This window comes from Heterodontus francisci, unplaced genomic scaffold (assembly GCF_036365525.1).
Source record: "Heterodontus francisci isolate sHetFra1 unplaced genomic scaffold, sHetFra1.hap1 HAP1_SCAFFOLD_704, whole genome shotgun sequence".
Lineage (NCBI taxonomy): Eukaryota > Metazoa > Chordata > Chondrichthyes > Heterodontiformes > Heterodontidae > Heterodontus > Heterodontus francisci.
Genome location: NW_027140132.1, coordinates 334,780 through 354,684, shown reverse-complemented (window position 1 = coordinate 354,684; position 19,905 = coordinate 334,780). Strand labels below are relative to the sequence as shown.

Here is a 19,905-nt window from a genome sequence, read left to right as displayed (position 1 = left end):
TCTGGGAGGGAGGGGAAGGTTTGAGGGCAGAGGTACGGGAAATGGGCCGGACACGTTTGCGGGCCCTGTCGACAACAGTGGGGGGGATTCCTCGGTTGAGGAAAAAGGAGGTCATACCAGAAGCACCGTCATGGAAGGTAGCATCATCAGAGCAGATGCGTCGAAGACGGAGAAACTGGGAGAATGGAATGGAGCCCTTACAGGAGGTAGTGTGTGAAGAAGTGTAGTCGAGGTAGCTGTGGGAGTCGGTGGGCTTATAATGGATATTAGTAGACAACCTATCCCCAGAGATGGAGACAGAGAAGTCGAGGAAGGGAAGGGAAGTGTCAGAGATGGACCATGTAAGGGTGAGAGAAGAGTGGAAATTGGAAGCAAAGTTGATAAAGTTTTCCAGTTCGGGGCGGGAGCAGGAAACGGCACCGATACAGTCATCAATGTATCCGAAAAAGAGTTGGGGGAGGGGGCCTGAGTAGGACTGGAACAAAGAATGCTCGACATATCCCACAAAAAGACAGGCATAACTAGGACCCATGCGAGTACCCATAGCGACACCTTTTACTTGAAGGAAGTGCGTGGAGTTGAAGGAGAAGTTGTTCAATGTGAGAACAAGTTCAGCCAGGCGGAGGAGGGTGGTGGTGGATGGGGACTGGTTGGGCCTCTGTTCCAGGAAGAAGTGGAGAGCCCTCAAACCATCCTGGTGGGGGACGGAGGTGCAGAGCGATTGGACGTCCATAGTAAAGAGGAAGCGGTTGGGACCAGGAAACTGGAAATTGTCAAAATGACGTAAGGCGTCAGAAGAGTCACGGATGTAGGTGGGAAGAGACTGGACCAGCGGAGAAAAGATAGAGTCAAGATAGGAAGAAGTAAGTCCAGTGGGGCAGGAGCAGGCTGACACAATGGGTCTGCTGGGACATTCCCGTTTGTGGATTTTGGTTAGGAGGTAGAAGCGGGCTGTCCGGGGTTGCGGGACTATGAGGTTGGAAGCTGTAGAAGGAAGATCTCCAGAGGAGATGAGGTCAGTGACAGTCCTTTGGACGGTGGCTTGATTTTCGCCGATGGGGTCATGGTCCAGAGGGAGGTAGGAAGAAGTGTCTGTGAGTTGGCGCTGAGCCTCTGCAAGGTAGAGGTCGGTACGCCATACAACAACAGCACGACCCTTGTCTGAAGGTTTGATGACCATGTCGGGGTTAGACCTGAGAGAATGGAGTCCCTCAAGATCAGAGGGGGACAGGTGAGAGTGAGTGAGGGGGGCAGAGAAATTGAGATGACAAATGTCCAGCCGACAGTTTTCAATGAAGAGATCAAGAGCGGGTAAGTGGCCAGGGGGAGGGGTCCAGGTAGAGGGAGAATGCTGGAGGTGGGTGAATGGGTCTGCTGGTGGGGAGGAGGACTCCTGGTCAAAGAAGTGAGCCTGGAGGCAGAGAAATATTTTCTGGATACAGCCCGAGGGGATTTCCATGTATCCAGTCCCTCACTTCACCTTGTGGGGGAACCTTACACAGTGGTCTTCCCCAGTGAGCCTTTGCAGTGGCTGCCCCAAGCTGTAGTGCGTCCCTCAGCACGTAGTCTTGGACCTTGGAATGTGCCAGTCAGCAACATTAGGTCATGGACAACTCTTTGCGCTGGAAGACCAGCAAGTTTCGGGCAGACCAAAGGGCGTCTTTCACCGAATTGATAGTCCTCCAGCAGCAGTTGATGTTTATCTCGGTGTGCATCCCTGAGAGCAGCCTGGAGAGCACAGACTCCTGTTTTACACAGCTGCTTGGGATGAACCGCAATAAAAACCACTGCATCTTTTTCTACACCTGCTTTGCAAAGACAGACAGGGCAGTCCTCTCTCCTCTGTCTTGTTTGTTTGCTGTATTGAACCCTTTGCTGAGTCGATTAGGAAGGATGCAAGCATAAGGGGGGAGGGGTTACAATCCGAGGCAGTGGAGTCACTCAGGTTAAAACTTCCCTGTACCTGGATGACGTCGCCGTCTTTTGCTCGGATCCGCTGTCCGTTCGCAGACTGATCAGCATCTGCGACCAGTTCGAACTCGCCTCGGTAGCCAAAGTTAACCACGGCAAGTGCGAGTCCATGTTCTTTGGGAACTGGGCTGACCGATCCTTTGTCCCCTTCACCGTCAGGTCAGACTACCTGAAGTTGCTGTGGATATGGTTTGGAAGGGCTGGGACGTGCACCAAAACCTGGAAGGAGCGAGTAGCCAGGATACACCATAAGCTGAGCATGTGGGAGCAGCGATCTCTCTCCATTGTGGGGAAGAACCTGGTTATCAGGTGTGAGGCGCTCACATTGCTGTACGTGGTGCAGGTCTGGCCCATACGCCACTCCTGCGCTGTGGCGATCACCCGAGCCATTTTCCGCTTCATATGGGGTTCCAAAATGGACCAGGTCTGGAGGGACACGATGTTCAAACCCCTGGATAAGGGCGGGAAAAATGTACCCAACGTCGCCCTCATCCTGATGACTACCTTTGTGTGCGGCTGCATCAAGCTGTGCGCAGATCCCCAGTACACAATCTCCAAGTGTCACTACGTGCTGAGGTTCTATCTGTCCCCAGCGTTGTGAAGGATGCGCCTGGTCACATTGCCGCGGAATGCTCCATCCAGTTGGACCATGCCGTACCACCTATCCTTCATGGGAAAGTTTCTGTGGAAAAACATCTTTGACCACCAATCCTTCAGGTAGTGGTCTGCACGGAATGTCCTCAAGGGCCTACAGGAAAAGGAGATGGTGGATCCAGTCGGATGGTTCCCCGTGCAAACTGCCAAAGTCATTTGGCGGAATGCCTCATCACCAGAACTTTCACACAAGGACCAAGATGAAACTTGGCTGGTGGTGAGAAGAGCCCTCCCCATCAGATCCGTCCTGCACGCCCGAAGTCTCACCCCCTCCGCACAATGCCCTCGAGGTGGCTGTGGTGGGGAAGAGACAGTTGCCCACCTCTTTCTCTGAATTGCCTCCAATGCAAGTATATCCCTCCTTAAATAAGGAGACCAAAACTGTACGCAGTACTCCAGGTGTGGTTTCACCAACACCATGTACATTTGTCGCAAGACTTCTCTCCTTTTATACTCCATTCCCCTTGTAATAAAGGGTAACATTCCATTTGCCTTCCTAATTATTTGCTCTACCTGCATGCTAACTTTTTGTGATTCTCGAACGAAGACACCCAGATCCTTCTATACCTCAGCATTCTGTAGTCTCTCACAATTTAAATAATATTTAATTTATCTGTTCTTACTACCAAAGTGAATAACCTCACATTTTCCCACATTATACTCCAGCTTCCAAATGTTTGCCTGGATCCGAGAGGCCCTGGCGGAATCTAAACTGAGCATCGATGAGCAGATTATTGCTAAATGCGTGTTGATTGATATCACTGTTGATGACATCTTCCATCACTTTGCTGATGATTGATAGCAGACTGATGGGGCGGTAATTGGTCAGATTGGATTTGTCCTGCTTTTTTTTTACGGACAGGGCACACCTGGGTAATTTTCCACATTGTCGAGTAGCTGTTTGTGTTGTCGCTCAAAAAAAAATTATCTTAATAAATTATCGGCTGTAAGCACGTTTGTCATCGGGTTGAATCATTTCTGTGTGAGGAATGTTCCAGCATCATAAACCAGGGGAATGTGCTGACTGAGCTGTGTCTTCATCTCTTCTGGGCAGTCGGACAGTTCACCCTTCATTCTGCTCTGATTCATTTTCCCAAAGCGGATCTACAGATTCTCACATCTGGAGACTGGGTTTTCTTGTTAGGTTCCTTTTGATTTTTCTTGCTCCTGAATGATAATATATGCCAACCTTGGATCAACCTTGCGTTGTGTCCCAGTCTTGGTTAAGAGCGACACATAACGGCACCAACACTCTGAAACAAACAACACGGTCACACTTTCCTTCAGTGAGATTAATGTTGAGGCGGTTTCCATGTCGAATGCAATTGTGAACAAATTTCTCACAAAGAAATTGTGGGTGATTTGAGCATTTGCACTGAATTTCTGTGCAAGGAGGGACAGTTTCAAACAGCCATTCTGAAATCACTTCCTTCACAAAGACAAAGACTATGCTGTCTTAACGTGTCACTCAACTTCACAAACAAATTTGAACTCGAAATTCAGGAGAAGACAGAGTGGTGAATGATTGATAGTGTAATCTTTAGAAGAGAAAATATACTTAACACACAAAATCCAACATTTGAGCTGGCGTGTAAGATTGTTCTTTCCATGGAGATGTTCACTGGAACACTGGAACAGGCCCAAGACAGAAATGTTGACATGAGAGCAGAGGGGAGTGTTGAAACGGCAAGGAAACAGAAGCTCGGGGTCATGCTTTCGGACTGAGCAGAGGTGTTCGACATAATCTGCGTTTGGTCTCCCCAATTTGGAGGAGACTGCAATGTGAGCAGCGAATACAGTACACTAAATTGAAAGAAGTACAAGTAAATCGCTGCTTCACCTGAAAGGAGTGTTTGGGCTTTAAATAATGAGCAGAGAGGAGGGAAAAGGGCAGGTATTATATCTCCTGCGATTGCATGAGAAGGTGCCTTGGGAAGGGGACGAGGTGTCAGGGATAATGGAGGAGTGGACCAAGGTGTCGTGGAGGGAACGATCCCTTCGGAATGCTGACAGGGGAGGGGAAGATGAGGTAGGTGGTGGCATCACGCTGGAGGTGCTGGAAATGGTGGAAGATGATCCTTTGGATGTGGAGGCAGGTGGGGTGGAAAGTGAGGACAAGGGGAACCCTGTCGCAGTTCTGGGAGGGAGGGGAAGGGGGAAGGCAGAGGTTGAGGGTCCTGTCAACTAACTGGGATGGGGGCAAGGGGGAGGGGGGTTGAAATCTGGTGATGTTGTTGAATTTAATTTCAAACACTCCTTGAACTCTCTGCCGATGAAGACTGAAAAAGGGAAGAACAACCACACAACAAGGGTCTCAAATCCAAGACCCTGAGATTAAAAGTCTCATGCTCTACCAACTGAGCTAACAAGGCCTGATACAGTACTTCTACTCTGATACAGTAAATCCACTTACAGAAGCCCCAAAGTGTGATATATTCCTCTCACTCATCAATAATAAAACTGAAATCTTTTTACCTTCCAAATGCTGACATCTATTTTGTCAGTATTTATTTCTCTCTCCTTTTTATTTAGTTCATGCATTTCTTCAGAATTTTTTTTTCATTTATATCTGAGGGAAGAAATGAACAGATCTGGCAGCTCAAAACTGGGCATCCATGAGGCACTGTGGGCCATCAGCAGCAGCAGAATTGTATTTAAACACAATATGTTACCTCATGGCCTGGCATATCCCTCACTCTACCATTACCATCAAGCCAAGGGAGCAATAGTGGTTCAATGAAGTGTGCAGGAGGGCATGTCAGGAGCAGCACCAAGCAGACCTAAAAATGAGGTGTCAACCTGGTGAAGCGACAACACAGAATTACTTGCATGTCATATAGCGGAAGCAGCATGCAATAGACAGAGCTAAGCAATCTCACAATTAACAGATCAGATCAAAGCTCTGCAGTCCTGTCACATCCAGTCCTGAATGGTGGTGGATAATTAAACAATTAACAGGAGTCACAGAGAGTCATAGAGTCACACAGCATAGAACCAGGCCCTTCGGCCCACCGCGTCCATGCCGACCATAATGCCTATCTATACTAATCCGACCTGCCTGCATTAATTCCATATCCCTCCATGCCTTGCTCATTCAAGTACCTGTGCAGATGCCTCTTAAATGTGACTACTGTTCCTGCCTCCACCAGGCAGCTCATTCCAGATACCCACTATTCTTTCTGTGAAAGATTTACCCCCTTGACCCCCTTTAAACCTCCTCCCTCTTAGCTTAAATCTATGCCCTCTAGTTTTAGTCACCCCTACCATGGGAAACAGACTCCGGCTATCTACACTATCTATGCCTCTCATAAAGTGTGACGTAGGAGTGAAGAACGAGCGGCCAAGAGGAGGGAAGTGGCATGGCCTAGAGCTAATGGCTGGAGTGGGGGTTGGGGGGCTGGGAGCGAGTGGCAGGAGAGCTGGGTGACGCGAGCGGGGAACAATCATCCAGGGGAGCAGCGAGGTGGAGAGCGAGCAGTTGAGGAGAAGAAGCGTCAAGGCCGAGGGGGGAGAGCTCCAACCTCAAAGTCTCCCATTCAGCCGCTTCCTTCAGCTGAGTGAGAGGCTGGATACCCGATGACGCTTTAGCGTGAATGTGCGAAGATGGACCATGGGCGGATATGCGATGATGTTGGTGCTGAGCCATGACATCATCCTGTGCATGTGCCACTTAATCCTGGCAAGATGTAGCTGTGCCTATGTGCAGCTTGGCGCTCTCCGATGATGTCAGCGGGCCGCTCCGTTGACAGGAATCACATTGTGTCAGCAGTGCCCACATCCCATGAAAGAATAAAAAAGAGATTTACCACAATGGTAGCAGGGTGAGGGATTTCAGTTATGTGGAGAGATTGGAGAAGCTGGGGTTGTTCTCCTTGCAGCAGAGAAAATTCAGCAAAGATTTGACACATTTGTTCAAAATCATGGAGGTTTTCAATAGTTTAAATAAGGAGAAACTGTTTGCAGTGGTAAAAGGGTCAGTAAGCAGAGGACACAGATATCAGGTGATTGGCAAAAGAACCAGAGGTGACATGAAGAACCATTTTTTACACAGTAATGTGTTGTGATAAAGAAAGAAAAGACTTGCATTTATATAGCACCTTTCCTGACCACTGGATATATCAAAGCACTTTGTGGACAATGAAATACTTTTGAAGTGTAATCACTGTTGTAATGTCAGAAATGCAGCAGCTAATACCCACAAACAGCAATGTGATAATGACCAACTGATCTGATTGAGGGACAAATATTGATCACAACACCAGGGAGAATTGCTCTTCACTTGTTTGAAATTGCAGCATGGGATCTTTTACATTCACCCAAACATGCAGACCAGGTCTTGGTTTAACATCACACCTGAAAGGCAGCACCTTCAACACCCTCAGTGCTGTACTGGAGTGTCAGCTGTGAAATCTGAACCCAGAAGCTTGTGATTTCGAGGTGAGTGTGACCAACTGAGCCACAGCTTTTACCTGAGTCTCAATCCTTCTACCAACAGTTTCTCTCTATCGGGTCTGTCACGACCCCTCATGATTGTGAACACCTCTAACAAATCTCCTCTCGAAGGAGAACAACCCCAGCTTCTCCAATCTATCCACATAACTGAAATGCTAACCACATGTTGCAGAAAGGAATTTTTCCTCATGTTCCTTCTGGTTTTGTGAGTCACTTTAAATCTGTAACCTTCGGTTATTGACCGTTCAGCAGTTAGAAACAGTTCCTCAGTATTTACTCCACCTCAAACCTTCAAGGAAACTCTGCAAAGTAACTGAAAATCAAGTTGTCAGAAGTGGGATTTAAACACATGCCTCCAGTGAAAGCTGCAACCTGAACAGAGAAGCTGAAACCGCTCAGTCACCTCAACTGTTCAGACCTTTTTGACCTCGTCATCACTTCTGTACTTTGAAAGGTTCACTCAGTTCAGGAACTTGTTCAATGTGACTGGAATGCTCAGTGATTGGGATATTAACTCCCCCTGGGTTTCCTGAGCTTGTTCTCGGTATATGGGGATGTTTGTCCTGGGCCGTGGAATCTTGCATCCCTGTAATGGACATTAACCCACTGATTGAATCTGTATTCACTGCTTTCCGCTTGTGCTGGGTAATTGCAGAGCGTGGGGCTGGAATGTTGCTGCTTGTCCCGGCCTCACTCACTCTGGGAAAGAGTGAATAATTGATGCGTCTGTTTCTGTATCTGAAATGTGACTTCGATCTGCTGTTATTAACCGAGGCAGCACTGCAGAAGGATACGTTAATAATCTCTCATTAATCAACTGCAAACAGTCAGAATGTGTAACTTTGAGCAGCGCTTTCTGCACCGTCAGGGCTGGAAAATTGAGGCAGGGAGAGACACTGTCAGTATCTGAGTGTGCACAGCACTGTGCAGAGAAAGAGCCAATATACCGGGGCTGAGACACAGTGCATCTTTTCACATTTAATCACAATAATATCCACAGTCAGGAGCTGAAAATGATGAAAAACCGAATAGCAAGAGCAAAAATAAGAAAACTAAGTAATTCTAGATTAGCTGATGAGTTTTCTCTGTGTTACCTGGTAGTCTACTGTTTTATATTCAATGCTCTCTCCACTGTGGCCAGGGAATGATTTCTTCTCAAGGGCTGAATATTAACAAAACTTCTTGGAATTTAAAATCTTTCAAAATTAATTCCATGGAGCTAATGGGGAAAAGTCAAATAACTGCATCAATTGATGGAGAACTGGTTGGTGATGACGTGGATGTGTCTGCAGTGTGCAGGACCAGACTGTTTCTATAGATTCACAATGAATGTTCCACCCTTTATTTATAACAGTAAAACTGATCGTGGACAATGGCTATTCTGGTTGCAGCAACCTGAAGATTTAACTCATTGACACCCTGCTTTAGGGGAATCTAGAAAGAACAACACCCAGCTCTGTCAGTTAGTGTGCTTGTTTGTTAACCCACAATTTGTTGGTTCAAGCACTTAAAAGGATGAGGCTTTATTAACTTAAACTCTTCTACATCTGCTGTATTACTCTTGCTGTTGATTCTTCAAAGATAAGGTTAATCAAGTCTTTCTTTGTGAAATCTATGCTGACTGTGCTTTATTATATTTTCATTTTCATATGGATTTTCTACTTTTGGGGATTATTGTCTTTTTTATTGATTTTATTTTTATTTATTGCATTTATTGCCCATCCCTAATTCCCTCGAGAAGGTGGTGGTGAGCTGCCTTCTTGAACCACTACAGTCGATGTGTTGCTGTTAGGAAGGGAGTTCCAGGATTTTGACCCAGCCACAGTGAAGGAACGGTGATATAGTTTCAATTCCAGGATGGTGTGTGGCAAAAAGGGGAAATTGCAGGTGGTGGTGTTCCCATGCATCTGCTGCCCTTGTCCTTCTATGTGATAGAAGTCACGGGTTTGGAAGGTGCTGTGTAAGGAGGCTTGCTGCGTTGCTGCAGTGCATCTTGTGGATGGTGCACGCTGTGTGTTGGTGATAGAGAGAGTGAATATAGTGAATGAGGCGCCAATCAAGTGGGCTGCTTTGTCCTGGATGATGTTGAGCTTCTTAAGTGTTGTTGGAGCTGCACCTATCCAGGCAATGGAGAGTATTGCATCACACTCCTGACTTGTGCCTTGTAGATAGGGGACAGGCTTTGGGGAGTCAGGAGGTGAGTTACTTGCCGCAGGATTCCTAGTGTCTGACCTGCTCTTGTAGCCATGATATTTATATGGCTACTGCAATTCATTTTCTGGTCAATGGTAACCCCCAGGATGTTGATCGTGGGGGATTCAGCAATCGCAATGCTGTTGAATGTCAAGGGGAGAGGGTTAGATTCTCTCTTGTTTCAGAAGGTCATTGCCTGGGACTTGCGTGACTCGAATGTGAAATATCCTTCTTGTCGGGTATTGTATTGTACTGCACAGTGACAACACTTGGAAAGTCCTTCATTGGCTGTAAAAGGCTTCACAAAGTCCTGTGGTCGTGAAATGCATGTGTTGCTTTTTCCATTGTTATCAATGTCATTTTGATCAAAAGATAGGTTTCGTGAGCACAAAGTTTAAATCAATGTTGATTCAAATAATGTAAAAGCATCTATATTCTTGCACTATACTTAATAATCACCATCTTCCTTTCCTTGCAGAGGACAATGTTTTTGACCCTGAAATTGATTCCACAATCTCAGTCCCTCAGACAATTTCAGCCCAGTTCTGATGAAAGATCACAGATCTGAAACGTTAACTCTGTTTCTCTCTCCACAGATGCTGTCAGACCTGCTGAGTATTTCCAGCATTTTCAAGAGTCTCGATTTAATGAATAGGAAACTTGTTTCAGATCAGATTGGGAGACAGTGTGAAACCACTCCATTGTACTCATGTCTGAGATTCTGAGGACAGTTGGCTGTTAGTGGAAGACATCATTAATTAAATGTACCGAGCAACAGCTAAGACCAATTATTATTTTACAAGGTGGTGTGATGGCCATCCAGGGGTTAAAAGTAGGGATTTTGTCAGGTTTCAGTGTGCAGGAACACGAGAAGACCTCAGGGGTAAAGGCTCAGATCATCGACCAAGATCTCCACCTGATGAGGGATCTAGACTGGACAAAGAGGACCGTGACACTCTGAGACCAAGCTCGACCAGTCCACACACCTGCTGGAGCTGTGAAGTTATATTCCCCAAGTTTGTTCAAGATCATTTTACTTCCAATTATTAAGTACTATTTTACTCTCAATAAAAGTTCTGGACTTATTAATCAAGTATCCTGTTGCTTTAATTGGTTAAAGTCAGCCCAAAGAGATTGTCCACAATAGACTTTCCAGAACTGAAAGATAAGTCTGCAAGGATTGCTAATTTTACAGCCCTGTTTAAAAAGAGAGATAAACCCAGGAACTACAGACGAGATCGTCTAATGTCAGTGGTGGGGAAACTTTTAGAGACAATTATCCAGGAGAAAATTAACTGGCACTTGGTCGAACATGGGCTAATAAATGACAGCCAGAACAGATTGGTTAACAGAAGATTGTGTATGAATTAATTAATGAATTAATTTATTTGATGAAGTTTCACAGAGAGTTGACCAGGGTGGTGGGGTTGATGGTGTGTGTCTGCACTTCAAAATTGTGTTTGAAAAAGTACCATAAAATAGACTTGTTAACAAAATTTGAGCAGATGGGATTAAAGAGGCAGTGGCAGCGTGGATACAAGATTAGCTGAGAGACGGAAAGCATAAAGTAGGGTGATTCAGAATGGAGGGACTAATACAGTAATGTCACTGTTGTTGCAGTGTGTGCAGTGTCTGACCCTGAGCTGTCCAAGGGATGGGGCTGTTTGTGATTTTCCTGTGGGGTGTATTATCATCAGGGTATCTCTCTGAGCTGTCCCAGGGATGGGGCAGTGTGTGATATCCTTGTGCATGTCATGCAGGCCCACTGGCGTGTGGTTCCATCCTGATGCCAAAGAACAGAGCCCCATCTATGGGCAAAAAGTCTCACTTCCCTGTGGGTGTCTTGAGAGAGAAGAAGGCTTAGGGAGTAAACCTGGACAGTAAATCCGGAGTGGAGTCCCGTAGGCGGTTACCTGTTACTTATCAGGTAGTTTTCCAGCAACTCCGAGAGCAGAGCTGGTACCAAACAGTACTGTTTTTTTCCTTTCCTTTGGACAATACTGGCAATGCTGAGAGGGGGTCCTGATGCTCAGTGTCTCCATACTATTTGCCCAGGCCTGTGCCCTGGAGAGGACACTCCAGCTTCGTGGTTAAACATTAGCAAAACATGGGAAGAAACAGTTACCGATTATAAGCTCTCACTCAATTGGTGTAGAGTATGAGCACCAGGGGTTACTTTTGACAGTGGGAGAGATCATCGCGTCTCATTGGAGAACTACCACCTACTCCAAGCTGTGCAGCCCCCAGTCAGTTAGGTGCTGTCCTGCCACGACCTACTTGCTTCAATGGGTGCTTGCAGCTTAGAGGGATATCTCTCAACTGGCGGATTGATAATCTATGCACCAGGCAAGACAAACTCAGCAAAGAAGACACCAGTGCTTCGCATCACAAACTGGAATGTAAGGACCATGTGTCCTGGCCTTACTGACAACCTTCTGCAGGTTGATGACACACACCAGACAGCTGTGATTGACAAGGAACTCACAAGGCTCAATGTGGACATTGCTGTGCTGCAAGAAACTAGACTCATTCAAAGTGGATCCCTCAAAGAGAAACACTACATCTTCATCAGGCAGGGGAAAGCCCAAGAGGCAACTCGTGAGCATGGAGTGGGTCTCACAGTAAAAAACACGCTACTTGCAATGAGTGAACCCCCCACAGTTGGCTCAGAGAGACTTCTTACCCTTCACTTGTCAACAAGCGTGGGCCCAGTTAATCTCATGTGCATCTATGTCCCGACACTCACCTCCACCCCAGATGTCAAGGATCAATTCTATGAGACACTTGACACTGCCATCAGTAGAATTCCCAGCACCGAGGGACTGTATCTTCTCGGGGATTTCAACGCAAGCTTGGGTACTGACTACAGCTTGGCCAATGAGCATAGGGCACCAGGGGATTAGCAAGATGAACAAAAATGGACAGAGATTTCTGGAGCTATGCTGTCACCATGGACTCTGTGTGACGAACAGCTACTTCCAGGTCAAGCTGTGCCACAAGGTGTCCTGGAGACGTCCGAGATCATGCCACTGGCATCAGCTAGACCTTATCATCACCAGACGTACCACCCTCAGCAGTATCCTCATCACTCGCAGCTATCACAGCGCTGACTGTGACACTGACCACTCCCTGGTGTGTAACAAGGTCAGGCTTCAGCCAAGGAAGCTTCATCCATACAAGAAGAAAGGTCGTTCTCGGATCAACACTAGCCGAACCACTGACCCAGAAAGGACCCAGGAGTTCCTCAACATCCTCGATCAGGCTATTTCAGAAAACACCCAAGGCCTCAGTGCAGTGTCAAAGTGGAATCATCTGCACGCCACCATCTATAACTCTGCACTCACTGTGTATGGGAAAAGAGATGGGAGGAATGCTGACTGGTTTGAGGCTTATTGGACTGAAATTGAGTCAGTTACTGCATCTAAGAAGAGAGCCCTCATGAACTACAAACAAGTCCCCAGCAAACAAACTCTAGATGCTCTCAGAGCTGCCAGAAACAAGTCTCTGCAGACTGCTCAGCACTGCACCAATCAATACTGGTTAAAACTCTGCAACAGCATCCAATCTGCCGCTGAATCTGGGGGATGCTAGAGGGACACATGAAGGAATTCAACACACCAAGGTTCCTTAGACAGCACCTTCCATACCCGCAGCCTCTACCAACTATAAGGACAAGGGCAGCAAATTCATGGGAACACCACCACCTGCAAGTTCCCCTCCAAGCCACACACTATCGTGACTTGGAACTATATCGCCTTTCCTTCACTGTTGATGGGTCAAAATCCTGGAACCCCCTTCCTAACAGCACTGTGGGTGTACCTACCTCACACAGACTGCAGCGGTTCAAGAAGGCAGCTCACCACCACCTTCTCAAGGGAAATGAGGGATGGGCAATAAATGCTGGCTTAGCCAGTGATGACCACATCACATGAATGAATAAAAAAAATTATGAAAGCAACGGGCCCAGCAGTAACTAAATCAGCACCTTTGAAGACAAAGACAGGGACGATCATCACTGAACCTAACAAGCAGATGGAAAGGTGAGTGGAGCATTACCTTGAACTCTACATAACGGAGAACATTGTCATTGAAGTAGCTCTCAGCACCATTCCAGACTTCCCTGTCGTGGAGGAGTTGGACAGTGACCCCACCAGAGTAGAGGTCAACAAGGCCATTGACCGTCTTGCCAGTGGTAAAGCCCTGGGAAATGATGGTACTCCACCTGGAATCATCAAAAGTGGAAAAGCAGCTCTGCTGCAGCATCTCCATGAACTTCTGTGTCTCTGTTGGAAGGGGAGATCTGCGCCTCTAAACATGCGTGATGCAAACATTGTCACCTTGTACAACAATAAGGGGGAATCGCAGTGACTGCAGCAATTACCGAGGCATCTGCTTGCTAAGTATTGTGGGGAAGGTCTTTGCTCACATTGCTCTGACCAGATTGCAGACCCTGACATCACACATCTATCCTGAGTCTCAGTGCAGCTTCAGAGCTGGTAGATCGACAGTCGACATGATTTTCTCACTTCGGCAGTTACAGGAGAAGTACTGTGAACAGTACAGAACACTCTACATTGTCTTTATAGACATCACCAAGGCCTTCGATCTTGTTAGCAGAGACAGACTCTTCAAACTGCTGTGGAAACTAGGCTGCCCTCCTGAACTCTTGGGCGTCATCTCTTCTTTCCACGAGAACATGCACAGTTCCGTCAGTTACAATGGAGCAACATCAGACACTTTCACGATCAGCAGTGGGGTAAAACAGGGCTGTGTCCTGGTGCAAACTGTCTTCAGAACGTAGGAGGAGGCAGTTTCACCTGTCGAGCCTGATCTGTCATTCAATTACATCCTTGCTGATCATCTACCTCAACACCACTTTCCCGCGCTCTCCCCATATCCCTTGATGTCATGAGTATCAATATTTCTATCAATTTCTGTCCTGAACATGCTCAATGATTGAACTTTCACAAACCCCTGAGGTAGAGAATTCCAAAGATTCACCACCCTCTGAGTGAAGAAATTCCACCCTATCTCAGTTTTAAATGGCCTTTTAAATGAAACTTTAAGGAATACAAGCCCAGTTTCCTCATAAGACAATCCCACCATCCCAGGGATTAGTCTGGTGACCCTCCGTTGCACTCCCTCTGTGGCAAGTATATCCTTCCTTCGATAAGGAAACCAAAACTGTACACAATACTCCAGCACAATCTCACCAAGGCTCTATACAATTGCAGCAAGACATCTTTATTCCTGTACTCATGACCCCTCGTGTTAAGGCCAACATACCATTTGCCTTCCTAATTGATTGCTGCACCTGCATGCGAGCTTTTAGTGTCTCATGAACAAGGACACCCAGGTCCCTTTGGACATCAGCACTTCCCAACCTCTCACCATTTAAGAAATATTCTGTCTTTCTGTTTATTCTACCAAAGTGGATAACTTCACACTTATTCACATTATATTCCATCTGTCATTTCATTCACTTATCCTGTCCAAGTCCCCTGGAAGCCTCCTTGTAACCTCCTTACAGCTCGCATCCTTTACAATTGGCATATTCTTCTCCATGCTGCTATTTTAAACTTTCAGTGACTCAGATGGGGGTGTCCACCTGCATACCAGAGCTGATGACAAGCTGTTCATCTTGGCAAGACTGCGCACCAAGACCAAAATGAGTCAGTTCTTGGTCTGTGAGTTGCTCTTTGCTGATGACGCTGTGCTGACATCCCATAATGAAGTTCATTAACAGCAGCTTGTATATCGGTTCTCCCTGGCCTGCAAGGAGTTTGGACTGACGATCAGCATCAGGAAGATCAAAGTTATGGGCCAGGACGAGAGACTCCACCTTCCATCAACATCGACAGGCTCACTTTGGAGGTTGTCAACAGCTTCACATACCTTGGATCAACAATCACCAGCAATCTGTCCCTTGATACTGAAATCAGCACCAGGATTGTCAATGCTGCAGCTGTCATGTCAAATTTGAGAAGACGAGTGTGAACCGACAGCAAACTGATCGAAAATACAAAACTCCGCGTGTAACAGGCTTGTGTTCTCAGCACCCTCCTTTAGAGTAGAGAAGCATCAACAACTTATACAAGCCAAGAAAAGCAGCTGAACAGCTTCCACCTCCACTGTCTCAGATGGATATTGGGCATCTCCTGGCAGGACAGAGTGCCGAATGCAGAAGTACACCAGCGTGCAGGGATCCGCAGCATGTTTGCCCTCTTGAGTCAGCGGTGACTCTGTTGACTGAGTCATGTGTGCTGAATGGATGACGGTCGCTTTGCCAAAGACACGCTCCATGGTGAGCTTGCTATCAGCACGAGACCAACAGGTCACCCACATCTGTGATACAAGGACATCTGCAAAGCGAGATCTCAAGCTGACTGGGATTGGAGTCAATGCATGGGAAGTCCTTCCTGCTGACTGGAATTCCTGGAGAAAAGCATTCAGGAAGACCATGGGAAAAGCAGAGGACAAAAGAAATGACCAGATGGTGGGAAAGAGAGCTCAGAGGAAGGAAAAATTATCAGTCGACCTCGGGCCAATGATATTCATCTGTCCCAGCTGCGGAAGGGATTGTCACTCACGAGTCATCCTCCACAGCCACAACAAACGATGTTTCACACAGAAGTGACGTATACCCCGGGTGTAGCCCATCGTCTTCCGAGACAGACGGTTGCCTATTACAATTACAACTACAGCAACAACGACAAGAGCGAGTCAGAGGCTGGGAAGACTGCCGTGACGAACTCAGCTCTTGACTCGCCAAAGCCTGCCCACTATCTACAAGGCCTTCCTCTGATTTCAATTGCTCACACATTTGCGATCTGGCTCTGTAGCTCAGTTGGTTAAAGCACCTGTCTAGAAAACAGGAGATCCTGGGTTCAACTCCCAGCAAAGCCTTATTTCACAGTTGCAACATGCTTGAAAAGTTTCATTATCAACACTGACATCTGTGTCTTGTGAACTTTAATTCAAAATACTTGATGAATTTCAATCACATAAAAAAACAGCCTTTCTGAAGGATATGAGTTTGGAATGGCTGTTTCTCCTTGGACAGAATTTCTTTGCTAATACATCAAAGTTAACTTCTTTGACATAAATTTGTTCACAGTTCCATTCAACCTGGAAAACAGCTTGATATTAATCTCACTGAAGGAGGGTGTTTGTGTCATTATGTGTTGCTTTTAACCGAGACTGGGACATGACGCAAGTGGGAGGGTTTATCTGAGGTTTGGAATATTTGTCAGTCAGGAACAAGAAAAATCAAAGGAACCAAATAAGAAAACCTAAGTCTCATGTGGTTCCCGAGAAACGGTGAGAAGATATTAAACTTTGTTGTATTTAATACAACTGTGTGAACTTTGATCTTTGCGGCCTTTTATAAACAGTATTTGAAGGGTCTCAGTAAAAATGTTCAGTGTTGATGAGAGTGGGGTCTGGGTGAGCAGCTGCTTCATGTGACAGGGTCAGGACTGGATGCAGGAAGTCCTCTGACAGTCTCTCTCTGATGGGTTGAGTTGATTTTCAACTGGCAGCTGTTGCTGTTTTGATAATTCAAGTTCCCTCCACCGATTTTTTGGGCAGACAGTGCAGTATGAGGATGTAAAGGGTTAATGCTGAAGACAGTGGGATTAACCCCTCCCACAATCAGAGTGATGATGTAACAGTCACATGAGATGAGGTTTGGGAGGAGAGAGCAGCACCAAGGATGCTAGTTTCGGAGGCTTGATGAGTGTGTATATAGTATTGTGTAAATTAGAAAAGAGCTCTTAGTTCTTTCAGCAGGAAATGTGTCCAGAAAATATCGCGAAACTCACAATTTCATTATTCAGGAGTTGGAACACAGGGATATTAACTCCAAGTGACAGTAGTGGTTTCATTTAACAAAAGAAAAGGAGAGAATTATATTGCTCATTGATTGAAATCCCCCAGTGAGGAGACAGTTAAACAGGTGATCTGTTGGGGCATCCTTCGATCCAAGGTTTCGGCAGCATTTAATCTCCCTTTTTGGTGAAATTCTCTGTTTTTTGCATCTTTGTTTAATCCAGCTTTTATGGACCAGTGAAAAAACTGAAAAAAGTGAACAGATCCATCCTTTCTTTTCTTCCTTCTTCCCATCAGTTTCTCTTTTCTGCCCCAATTTAATCTGCTGTTTCATCCATTCCAATCATAATTCAACATTCCAATCGAATCTATTTGTTATTCCACAGTGTCTCTCCATGTGTTTTATTCTGTTGTATTCTCTCACAGTCTGTTTGATGATCAATTTTACATCTCACTCTCTGTTCTGGTGAAGATCAGAAGCAGTGTTATCTGTTTGCAACACCCGACAAGTCGGCCTGAGGCTGTGTCTCATCGATAATGTGGAGTTAGGAACATAGGAACATAGGAGCAGGAGTCGGCCATTCAGCACATCGAGCCTGCCCCACCATTCAATATGATCATGGCTGATCATCCACTTCAATGCCCTTTTCCCCACACTTTCCTCATATTCCCTTATGTCATTTGTATTTAGAAATCTGTCAATCTCTGCTTTAAACATCCTCAATGACTGAGCTTCCACAGCCCTCTGGGGTACAGAATTCCAAAGATTCACAACCCTCTGAGTAACATTTCTCCTCAAAACTGTCCGAAGTGGCATGCCCCTTATTTTGAAATTGCGTCCCCTGGTTCTCGACTCCCCAACCAGGGGAAACATCTTAGCTGCATCTACCCTGACTGTCCTTTAAATATTTTGTAGGTTTCAATGAGATCACCTCTCATTCTTCAAAACTCCAGAGAACACAGCCCCAGTTTCCCCAATCTCTCTTCGTAGGACAGTCCCACCATCCCAGGAACAAGTCTGATGAACCTTCTTTGCACTCTATCTATGGCAATAATATCCTTCCTAAGGCAAGGGGACCAAAACTGCACACAGTACTCCAAGTGCAGTCTAACCAAGGTTCTATACATTTGAAGCAAGAATTCACTACTCCTGTACTCAAATCCTCTTGTGATAAAGGCTAACATACTATTAGCCTTCCTAATTGCTTGCTGCACCTGAATGTTAGCTGTCAGTGACTTATTGCCATGGATACCAGGTCACCCTAATACTCTATACCTCAGTTAATAAAGGAAAGGATTCCATTTACCTGCTGAACCAGCTTATTGACCTGCACTGCTACTTCAGGGATCTGTGGACATTCACTCCAACGTCCCTCACTTCCTCTACACCGTTCAGTGTTCTCCCATTAATTGTGTATTCCTTTGCCTTTTTTGACGCCTGCTCTCGCTGTTCCCTGCTCTCCGAGTGAACTCTTGCTCCCTCTCTCTCCTGGGCTCTTTCTGCTCCACTCTGCTCTTACTGTTTCCCGCTCTCTTAATGTATCAATATTTATTTGCCTTGTGTTTAATTTAAAATATGGATTAACTGTATTTTACAGTTGTAGGTTTTATTTGGTAGTCCTCTACAAGTTGTGGATTGGTATTCAATATTAAGCTCTGTGAAAACGATTGTGAATGAAAATATAACTTTCAATCTTATACATGGGCTGGTCTGCAAGCTCCAAGCCCTTCATTTTGTCGTAATGGCTTGATACTGTATCTTTCAGTCTTAATCTCTGTGGGATTTTTGAACTGGTATGTAATGCATAACTTGGTCTAATGTTCTGATGTACATTATTGGGATTCATAGGATCATAGGAAATAGGGGCATTAGGCCATTCAGCCCATCGAGCCTGCTCCAACATTCAAACAGATCGTGACTGATCATCTACCTCTCCGCCATTTTTCCCTGCCATCTCCATATCCCTTGATCTTGTTAGTATTTAGAAATCTATCGATTTCTGTCTTGAATATGTTCAATGATTGATCTTCCACAGCCCACTGGGATAAAGAATTCCACAGATTTTTCACCCTCTGAGTAAAGAAATTCCTGCTCATCTCAGTCTGCCCTTATTCTGAGACTGTGTCTCCTTGTTCTAGATTCACTAGACAGAGGAAACATCCTATCCATATCTACCCTGTGACACCCTGTAAGAACTTTGTCTGTTTCAATGAGATCACCTCTCATTCTTCAAAACTCTAGAGAATTTAGGCCCAGTTTCTGCAGTCTCTCATCATAAGACAATCCCACCATCCAAGGGGATGAGACCGGTGAATCTCTGTTGCACTCCCTCTGTGACAAGTCTATCCTTCCTTCGATAAGGAAACCAAAATTGTACAGAATACTCCAGGTGCGGTCTCATCTAGACTTCATACATCTTTACTCATGTACTCAAATACGCTTTCAATGAAGCCAACATACCATTTGCCTTCCGAATTGCTTACTGCACCTGCATACTAGCTTTTCGTGTCTCATGAACAAGGACACCCAGGTGCCTTTGGACATCGACACTTCTCAACCTCTCACCATTTAAGAAATACTCTGTCTTTCTGTTTATTTGACCAAAGTGGAGAACTTCACACTTATTCACATTATATTCCATCTGCCATGTTCTTGCCCATTCATTTAACCTGTCCAACCCCCCTTGAAGCCTCCTTGCATTCATTCTGTACCTTTCAATTCTGTAAATTTTGTCTGTTCTATTTCAGATTTTATATTTAAAATGTGACCATGGTGACCGAGTTTATTTAGATCTGATAGTGAGT

General features: G+C 45.7%; 1 non-coding gene across 1 annotated transcript; it reads left to right on the top strand.

The window, feature by feature from the left end:
• The first annotated feature begins 16,102 nt into the window (after nucleotides 1-16,102).
• Nucleotides 16,103-16,176, top strand: trnas-aga (transfer RNA serine (anticodon AGA)). The gene has a single exon. It is a non-coding gene; the product is annotated as a tRNA-Ser (tRNA).
• The last annotated feature ends 3,729 nt before the right edge of the window (nucleotides 16,177-19,905 follow it).